We start from the raw sequence: 11,242 nt of genomic DNA on the forward strand, positions 1-11,242 counted from the left end.
TAGGGCTTCCCTGGTGGCGCAGTGGTTAAGAATCCGCCTGCCAATGCAGGGGACACGGGTTCCAGCCCTGCTCAGGGAAGATCCCACATGCCGCAGAGCAACTAAGCCCGTGCACCACAACTACTGAGCCTGCGCTCTAGAGCCCACGAGCCACAACTACTGAGCCCACGCGCCACATCTACTGAAGCCCAAGTGCTCTAAAGCCTGTGCTCCGCAGCAAGAGAAGCCCGCGCACCACAACAAAGAGTAGCCCCCGCTTGCCGCAACTAGAGAAAGCCTGCGTGCAGCAACGAAGACCCAACACAGCCAAAAATAATAAATTAAAAAAAAAAAAAAAAAAAGATAGACAATATAGACAGCCATTTTAATGCTCTGGAAATCAACCAAAGGCATACAACAATGTGAGAAGCGTTTATGGTTGAGAAACAGCTCAACCTTGGGTACTAACAGTGGGTCTCTATGACATTCTTGGCTAGAGCTGCTCTCACTCCCCCACCCAGCTCCAGTGTCACAGAGGTCCTGCCAGGGCAGGCTGTGAGCACTGCCATGTTTATTGCCACAGTTGAAGGGGGCTCACTGTATCTGGAGCAGTGGACAACACCTGTTCCCAGCAGTGTTATCAATGGAAGTAACTCTTGGCAGCAGATGAGTGGAGAAGGCCAACAGCTCTAGCAGCATGAGGATGGGGTTGAGGTTGGGGTAGGCATCTGTCTGGCTGGGGCCGCGTTCATGTGCAGTGGAGACCAGGAGGGACCCAGCTCTCCATCCACACATTCCCAGCATGCACAGAGGAGACATGAAAGGGTCCAGCAGAAACTCAACATTAGGGCAGACTCAAACATGGCTGAAACTTGAATGCATTCCCCTACCCACAGATACACCGGCAGAGGATGGAAGGTTTACTGGCTCAAGGTATTTGAAACACAACCTCTGTCCAGTCATTCACTGGCTGCCCACTAGGCCATGCAAACACAGGAGTGACTCCCAGGAAACAAAGCTTTAAGAAATTTTTTTAAGAAAACTGAGCAGAAATATTTGTGCCCACATACTTTGGGCGTGACAGATTTCACAGTTTTATCTCAGGTAAGTTACTAAACTAAAAAATAAACCAAACAGCAATAACAACAACAACCTTGGGGATCGGGGGAGATAACCGGAACTCAGAGCTACCGCAATATATTGGGTTGGCCAAAAAGTTGGTTTGAGTTTTTCAGTAAGATAGTACAGAAAAACCCAAACGACACAGTTCAAAAATGGAATTAATAATTATATTCACAATAGTGTCAATAAGAATAAAATACTTAGAAATAAACTTAAAAGGCATATAATGAAAATTATAAAACATTGAAAAGAGAAATTAAAGAAGATTAAATAAATAGACATTCTATATTTATGGAATGGAAGACTCAGTATTGTCAAGATTGCAATTCTCCTCAAATTGATCTATGTATTCAACACAATGCCTATCAAAATTCCAGTGGTACTTTTGTAGAAATTGATAAGCTCATCCTAAAATTTATATGGAAATGCAATGGAATTAGAATAGCTAAAACAGCTTTGAAAAAGAACAGCGAAGTTGGAGGACTTATACTACCTGATTGTAAAACGTGTTAAAAAGCCACCGTAATCAAGACAGTGCAATAGTGACACACTATTATATAGATGGACAGTCGCTATAGATGTATCAGAATCGAGAGTCCAGAAATAAGCCCAGAAATAATAAAAATCACATTTATGTCAACTGATTTTTGACAAAGGTACAAAGGTAATTCAACAAAAGAAAGGATTGTCTTTTTTTATTATTATTAATTATTTATTTACTTATTTTTATTTTTGGCCGCATTGGGTCTTTGTTGCTGTGCACGGGCTTTCTCTAGTTGTGGCGAGCGGGAGATATTCTTCATTGCGTTGCACTGGCTTCTCATTGTTGTCGCTTCTCTTGTTGCGGAGCCCTGGCTCTAGGTGCACGGGCTCAGTAGTTGTGGCTCTCGGGCTCTAGAGCACAGTCTCAGTAGTCGTGGCACGTGGGCTTAGTTGCTCCGCGGCATGTAGGATCTTCCCCGGCCAGGGATAGAACCCATGTCTCCTGCATTGGCCGGCAGATTCTTAACCACTGAGCCACCAGGGAAGTCCAGGATTGTCTTTTCAATAAATGATGCTGGGACAATTGGATATCCATATGCAAAAAATCCGAACTTTGAAACTTACCTTATACCATACACAAAAATTAACTCAAAATGGATCATAGAACTAAATGTAAGTGCTACAATGATAAACTTCTAGAGAAACACATAGGAGAAAATTGTGACTTTGAGTTATGCAAAGAGTTCTTCTATATGACACCAAAATCATGATCCATAAAAATAAAAATTAGGAAATAGAGTTTTATCAAAATTAAAAATTCTTTTTCATCAAAAGACATCATTACACACCACAGACTGGGAGAAAATACTTGCAAATCATTTTTCATATATATTCTTGGAATAAATCAGTATACATATATATTCTTAAAATCTCTCAAAACTCAACAATAGAAAGACAACCCAACTAAAAAATGGACAAAAGACTTGAATAGACATTGAACTAAAGAAAATATACAGGGACTTCCCTGGTGGCGCAGTGGATAAGAGTCCACCTGCTGGGGCTTCCCTGGTGGCGCAGTGGTTGAGAATCTGCCTGCTGATGCAGGGGACACGGGTTCGAGCCCTGGTCTGGGAGGATCCCACATGCCGCGGAGCAGCTGGGCCCGTGAGCCACAACTACTGAGCCTGCGCGTCTGGAGCCTGTGCTCCGCAACAAGAGAGGCCGCGATAGTGAGAGGCCTGCGCACTGCGATGAGGAGTGGCCCCCACCTGCCGCAACTAGAGAAAGCCCTCGCACAGAAACGAAGACCCAACACAGCCAAAAAATTAATTAATTAATTAATTAATTTAAAAAGCCAACGTTTAAAAAAAAAAAAAGAATCCGCCTGCCAATGCAGGGAACACAGGTTCGAGCCCTGGTCCTGGAAGATCCCACATGCCGCAGAACAACTAAGCCCACGCACCACAACTACTGAGCCTGAGCTCTAGAGCCTGCAAGCCACAACTACTGAAGCCCGCGCGCCTAGAACCCGTGCTCCACAACAAGAGAAGCCATTGCAATGAGAAGCCTGCGCACTTCAACGAAGAGTAGCCCCCAAGGACTTCCCTGGTGGTCCAGTGGCTAAGACTCTGCACTCCCAACGCAGGGGGCGTGGGTTTGCTCCCTGGTCAGGGAACTAGATCCCACATGCTGCAACTAAAAGATCCCGCATGCCACAACAAAGATTCTGCATGCCGCAACTAAGACCCAGCGCAGCCAAATAAATAAAGAGTAGCCCCCGCTCACTGCAACTAGAGAAAGCCCGCATGCAGCAACGAAGACCCAACGCAGTCAAAAATAATAAATAAGTAAAATTAAAACAAAAAAAGAAAATATACAAATGGCTAATAAGCACAGGAAAGGATGCTCAACATCATTAGTCGTTAAGGAAATACAAATTAAGACCACAATGAGATACCATTACATACCCAGTAGGATGGCTACAATAAAAAAGGCAGACAATACCAAATGTCCATGAGGATGTGAAGAAACTGGAACCCTCATACATTGCTGGCGGGAATATAAAATGGCCCAGCCACTTTGGAAAACAGTTTGGCAATTTCTTAAAACATGTAACATATCCTACCATATGACCCAGCAATTCCACCCCTAGGAATCTACCATAAGAAATGAAAACACATGTGTAAACAAAAACCTGTATGCCCAAAACTGGAAACAATCCAAGTGGCCATCAACCAGTGAATGGATAAAACAAATTATGCTACATCCGTCCATACAATCAAATACTATTCAACTATAAAAAAGAAAGGACATGGATACATGCTACAACTTGGAAGAAACTCAAAAACATTATGCTAAGTAAAAGAACTAGATGCAAAAGACTACATATTTCATTGTGCCATTTATATGAAATGTCCAAAAGAGGCAAATTTATAGAGACAGAAAAGATACCAGTGTTACCTAAGGCTGGGGGTGGGAGGGAGAATTAGCTGCAAACAGACATGATGGAACTTTTAGGGATGATGAAATGCTCTAAAACTGGATTGTGGTAATGGTTGCACAACTATAAATATATTCAACATTGTTGAATCATACACTAACATTTGGAGCATTTTATTTTATGTAAATTATATTTCAGTAAGGCTTTTTAAAATGTATAATAAAAACAGTTAACGGATCCCTCGCCTATCCTTTAAAATTTTTTTAATTTGTACTTTATGTTCTTCCCAGGTTTTTTGAGGTATAATTTGCATATGGTTTGCAAATATTTTCTCCCATCCTGCAGGTTGCCTTTTCACCCTGTTGATTGTTTCCTTTGCTTTGCAAAAGCTTTTTAGTTTGACATAGTCTCACTTGTGTATTTTTGCTTTTTGTTACCTGTGATTTTGGTGTCATATTCAAGAAATCATTGTCAAGATCAATGTCAAGAAGTTTTTCCCCCATGTTTTCTTCTAGGAGTTTTATGGTTTTAGATGTTACATTCAAATCTTTAGTCCATTTTGAGTTACTTTTTGTGTATGGTGAAAGATAAGTGTCCAGTTTCATTCTTTTGCATGTGGTTATCCAGTTTCCAGACACTATTTATTGAAAAGAATATCCTTTCCTCATTGTGTGTTCTTGGCACCTACTTGTCAAAAATTAGTTGACACTATATGCATGGGTTTATTTCTGGGCTCTCTATTCTGTTCCATTGGTCTCTTTTTATGCCAGTATGATACCATTTTGATTACTATTGCTTTATAATATAGTTTGAAATCAGGAAGTATAATGCCCCCAGCTTTTTGGTTCTTTCTCAAGATCACTGTGGCCATTCAGGTCTTCTGTGGTTCCATATGAATTTTAGGATTATATTTTTCTGTTTATGTAAAGAAGTCTTTGGGATTTTTATAGAGATTGCATTGAAATTGTAGATTGCTTTAGGTAAGTATGGGTATCTCAACAATATTAATTCTTCTAATCCATGAATACAGGATATCTTTCCATTTATTTGTGCCTCCTTTAATTTCTTTCATCAGTGTTTTATAGTTCTCATAGTACAAATCTTTCATCCCCTTGGTTAAATTTATTCCTAAGTATTTTATTCTCTTTGGTGCTATTGTAAATGGGATTGTTTCTTAATTTCCTTTTCAGATAGTTCATTGTTTGGTGTACAGAAACTCAACTGATCTTTGTATGTTGATTTTGTATGCTGCAACTTCACTGAATTCATTTATTCTACCAGTTGTTTTGTGGAGTCTTTAGGGTTTCCTACATCACGTCATCTGCAGACAGAGATAATTTTATATTCTCCTTTCCAATTTGGATGCCTTTTAGCTGACCTTCATAGTGACATCAAAAACCATAGGACCTATTTGGTAAACCTGTGACTTTGAATGATTACTTTGGATTTCAATTCCCATGAGCCCAAGAAGCAGATACCCAGTAGGTAAAAGCTCCTGAACATGATATTCCTCGTGACAGATATCCAGAGAGCCAGAAGTCTAAGACAAGAATTATCACCAGCCACCTCGTGTGATACTTGCTCATTTGACAGTGTCATTATGCTGCTCTCTTACGCAACAAAACAGCCCAAGAGCCTGTCCTCCAGCACATGTAAAGGTGGAAGGCAAATGTAAACCGTGTGTGCCCTAAGGAGCTCTGCAAAAGTCGGGGACAGAGTTCCTGAACTCTTGTACCATGTGTTACCCACTGGTCAGGTAGCCTTGCAGACATTGATGCCCAAAATTCTGCATTAATAACATGTATTTTTAAAGCATAGTAAAGCTGATCTTACATCAGGGTTTTGGGCAAAATCTTGTTTCCTGTTCCTACCATTTACTTTTACATTTACACGGTCAATTAAGAGACCAGTTAATTCTACTTAACAGATAAATCAGCAGGAAAAGTGTACGTTCCTTACCTGGAGCAAAACTTCACAAAGGAGGTTCCCCCCAACTCACAGCTTTCTGAAGCACAGCTGACCCCCAGTTGCCTTTCTCCCTTTCTTGAACTTCAGAGTCGTGTCCAAGCTTCATGCAGTTAGATCCCTCTCTTGGTGTAAAAGATTCCGGTGGCTGAGTTCTGGGCTCAGTTTTGCCAGCCCAGCAAACTCCCGTCTTCGCTGCCCCCATGAGAGGGCTTGTGACTACACCCTTGAGAACATGGCCCTTCTTTCTCTTTACATTCATTTCACAGTCCTCTTTCTCATAAGTTGTCCAAACCTGTCTTCCTGAGGACAAAGAGAGAACCTTATTCCAGGGAGGAAAATATCATCCCAACCTGCAGATGTGGCTGCACGTGATAGTGACAGTAGAACAACCAGTTAGCATCTGCGTGTGTTACACAAGCACTTCCCCACGTGCATTTACTTTATGAGTGTTCACTGGAGTCCATTCGTTTCTCCCCAGCTCCCCACACCCCCTAGCGATGGGACCACAGCAACTGCCTACTCACCACCCCTTACCCGGTTGACCACCATCACCACCACTTCCCAGCACCACAGCGCCACCTGAGCCTGCCAGCAGAGAGCCACTAGACCACTCTTCTAGAAACACTGGTGTTTTCCAGATGTCTCCCTTGCTTACAAATCTCCTATGATTCCCCATCATTAACAGAATAAAGCGAAAACCTCTCAGCCTGACGTTCCTGAGTCCTCTCTTGTCCTGTGATGAAAGCCGACCCAGAAGCAAATTCTGAGGGAAATGTAGGTCTTGTTTCCGAATTATTCCTGCTCTTGTGTAGGGAGCGTGCCAGCCTTGTCTTCAAACACTCGTCCTGCCCAGGCTCCTCAACTTTCTTGTCAGTTTCAGCCGTACCTTCATCTCCGTCGACTGGTAACACGTGTGGATCAGAGCTTAATCAATGACACAGACTGTCGGTGGCACATGCCATCAGCACTTTAGAGACTTCTCAAGGAGAATATATTTTATACTGGTGTGAACCTGGACCATCTGAGAGCTCCTTCCCAGGACCAGAATATCTTGACCCATAGGTAGAAATGCTTCCCTGAACTCTGCTCCTCCCCTATTGGCCCATCTCTTCACTTTTCCTCAAACACACTCTATTATCATCTCTCCCATGTAGCTTTGCTGACATCTGTCCTTCCACCTCCTCCCGGCAGCTCCCATTCCAGCCTTCCTCAACCTCCCTCCTCTGAACTCGGGTATGTCATTCATTTGTTTTGACACTGTGAATTCCCTGAATTCTTAAAATTCGTGGGGATGGTGGGAGTTTTTCAGTGAATACTGGGCGGGAAGATATTCTCCTGAATTCTCTTATTGTACCACGTTTGTGGTTTCAGTTTTTAAAAATATTATCTAAATCTCTGATACAGTTGGAACTTGTTTTGGTGTGATACATGAATTAAGAAAACATTTTTACCATTTGTCTCAACACCCAATTATTCAAAATCAAATCTCCCCAGTGATTGGAAATGCCATCTTCATTATAATTTAAGTTCTCATCTATTTGGGGTCTCTTTTTATGGTTCTACATTCTGTTCAACTGATCTGTCTAGCCATGCAATGATGTAAAACCATTTTAGTACTTATGGCTTTTTAAATCTATTTTGATATTTGCTAGAGCTGGTCTTTTTTTTTTTTTTTTAATTTTTATTTTTTATTTTTTTAATGCTATTCTTGTCTGCTTACATTCTTTTTATTTATGTATGTATGTATGTATGTATGGCTGTGTTGGGTCTTCGTTTCTGTGCGAGAGCTTTCTCTAGTTGTGGCAAGCGGGGGCCACTCTTCATCGCAGTGCGCGGGCCTCTCACTGTCGCGGCCTCTCTTGTTGCGGAGCACAGGCTCCAGACGCGCAGGCTCAGTAATTGTGGCTCACGGGCCCAGTTGCTCCGCGGCATGTGGGATCTTCCCAGACCAGGGCTCGAACCCGCGTCCCCTGCATTGGCAGGCAGATTCTCAACCACTGCGCCACCAGGGAAGCCCTAGAGCTGGTCTTTTTATCATTATTCTTGTTTTTCAAAAACTTCCTGGTTATCACCTGTTTATTTTTCCATATGAACTTAATAATCCTCTTGTCTGGTCTCCCTCCACCAAACTCCTGTTGCTGACATTATCAGATCTGAATTTCAAAAATCATTCTGGCTACAGTGTGGAGAACAAGGGTACATGAGGAAAGACCAGTGAGAGATGCTATCGCACGAGTTCACAAGAGACGTGAGGGTAACCTGGACTAGGAGGGTGACAGTAGAGATGGAGAGAAAATAGGATCAAGTGATACGGAAAAATTAAAACTGGCAGGACTTGGTGATGAGTGTGATTTGGCAGTTTAGGAAGAGGTAGGTGGTTTTCAAGTCTTGCCCGGAGCAACCCTGGGATTTAGTCCAGTTCTATAAAGACCCCAATCTGGATCAATCCAAGGATGCACTGTTAGTTTGGGAGTTGCCCTGAAAAGCAGGGTGCTCTTGGAAAAAGACCTGGAGCTCTTCTGTAAAGAGATATCATTGGTTCAGACAAGATACCCCAAAGTGAATTGCTTCCCCCAACCCGTATCAGTTATCAGGAATACCAAACCAGTTTCTAGAGCATTTCACAGGCTGTGGGAGTGTACCCATGACCTCAAACCTCATGGCTCTAAATGGCAACAGTGTATTCTGAGACATTCTGTTACATCATATTTGGGGACTGCAGAGCCAACTTGTGGTTAGTGAAGAAAAAGTACAATACTTCAGAAGTTTTCCTTTCTTCAGTTCCTCAGAAAGTGAAATTACCATAAGATTCCACTCCTAGGTAGATTACACCCAAAAGAATTACAAATGGGAACACAAAGAGATCCTTATACACCAATGTTCATAGCAGCATTATTCACGATAGCCAAAAGGTGGAAACAGCCCAAATGTCCATCATCAGATGAGCAGATAAACAAAATGTTCTATAGCCATACAATGGATGCAGCCTTCTAAAGGAAGGAAATTCTGACACATGCTACAACATGGAGGGACCTAGAAAGCATTATGGTGAAATAAGCCAGAAACAAAAGGACAAATATTGTATGATTCCATTTATGTTAAGGTACCTAGAAAAGGCAAATTCACAGAAACAGAAAGTAGAATAGAGGTTACCAGGGACTGGAGGAAGGGGGAAATGGGAAGTTATTGTTAAATAGCGTCTGTTTGGGATGATGAAAAGGTTCTGGGAATATGTGGTGGTGATGGTTGCACAACGCTGAGAACTTAATGCCACTTAATTGTACAATTAAAATTGGTTAGGGCTTCCCTGGTGGCGCAGTGGTTAAGAATCTGCCTGCCAATGCAGGGGACACAGGTTCGAGCCCTGGTCCAGGAAGATCCCACATGCTGCAGAACAACTAAGCCCATGTGTCACAACTACTGAGCCCGTGTGCCACAACTACTGAACCTGCGCTCTGGAGCCCGCGAGCCACAACTACTGAGCCTGCATGCCACAACTACTGAACCCCGTGTGCCTAGAGCCCGTGCTCCACAACAAGAGAAGCCACCGCAATGAGAAGCCCATGCACCACAACGAAGAGTAGCCCCCGCTCGCCGCAACTAGAGAAAGCCTGCGCGCAGCAACGAAGACCCAACACAGCCAAAAATTAAAAAACAAATAAATAAATAAATAAAATTGGTTAAAAGGGTAAATTTTATGTGTATTTTACCAAATTTGGAATGTATAGAAAAAAATCACTATGTTGTCTAACAGAAATTAACATATTATTACAGGTCAGTTATACTTCGAAAACAAACAAACTCATAGAAAAAGACCTCAGATTTGTGGATGCCAGAGATGGGGAATAGGGGGAGGGGGAATTGGAGGAAAGCAGTCAAAAGGCACGAACTTCCAGTTATAAGATAAAGAAGTACTAGGGATGTAATGTACAACATGGTAAATATAATGAGCACTGCTGCGTGTTTTATATGAAAGTTGTTAGGAGAGGAAATCCTAAGAGTTCTCATCGCAAGGAAAACAATTTTTTTCTATTTCTTTAATTTCGCATCTCTATGATATGACAGATGTTCACTTAACTTATTGTGATCATCATTTCGTGGTGTATATAAGTCAAATAATTATGCTGTACACCTGAAACTCATACAGTGCCGTAGGTCAATTATATAAACTGGAAGAAACAATGGTAAATTTTATGTTATGTGTATTTTACCAAATTAAAAAAAGAATATATTTTTTAAAGTTTTCTTTTCTTACGAAAGAATGTGTCATAATAGAGGCACCTCCCCTCACCACCGAGACAAATTATGATCATGTTATTACAGCTATAAGTCGTATTAGCTCTCTGAGACCTAGGTTTTGCAGAGTAGGCAACATACTCTCTTACCCAAAACAATACAAAATATTTTGGGAAACAAACTATATAGCCTGCATCTCCGGAAATCCCCTCCCAAGTGGCTAACCACAAAGGGAGGAAACATAACAAGGTGAAACCAAAAGTTTACAGTCAAAACTTAGAGTCCATGTTATTTCGTTGTGTACTAGACCAATGCAGTGCAAACGTGCACTCGGGAATGACACGATTGCAGCAGTGAAGCTTTCTCTGCCTTGGTCTTTTCTTTATGCCATCATTGAGGGATAATCTTGTTCCCAAATGTCTTTTGAAGCAAATAGGTCTAAGGCATTCGATTAAACAGAAGCTATTTAAAACTCACTTGGCAAATCACCTGAATATTAAGTTAACAGAATTAGGCAGTATCCTTTGAAGAGCTCTGAAGACAGCTATGGATGAAACTGTGTTACTGTTGATAAAACTGATGTTACAAATAACCGCTGAGCTAGAGACTATCAAGCTGCCAATGCTACTTCCATGCAAAAAAATATATATTTGTTCCAGAGGACACCCTAAGAGGAATCTATCATAAAATGTAGGAGCATCTAAATGCAAGAATGATCAATCCATTGAGTGAATAGTAACATGTTTTCCAGAAAAAAGAAAGGATAATTGATTAAAATTGTACAAATAAGTGGATGTAAATTATTTATAGTGATAAAATTCTTTGGCAAAATTCTACACAAGCAAATTTTTCTAACCACATGGTCATTACGATATTAAAGAGTGCGCAAAGGTTCAAGTGTTGGCTCAATGACAGTAAATGAAGGGTAGGAATAAAGGGAAATGCTTCTCAAGGGAGGAAGGTAATAGCCCTTTCAAGTCGTTGCTATGTATCATGAAGATATGTGAACTTTGA

This window comes from Balaenoptera ricei, chromosome 14, assembly GCF_028023285.1.
Source record: "Balaenoptera ricei isolate mBalRic1 chromosome 14, mBalRic1.hap2, whole genome shotgun sequence".
NCBI lineage: Eukaryota > Metazoa > Chordata > Mammalia > Artiodactyla > Balaenopteridae > Balaenoptera > Balaenoptera ricei.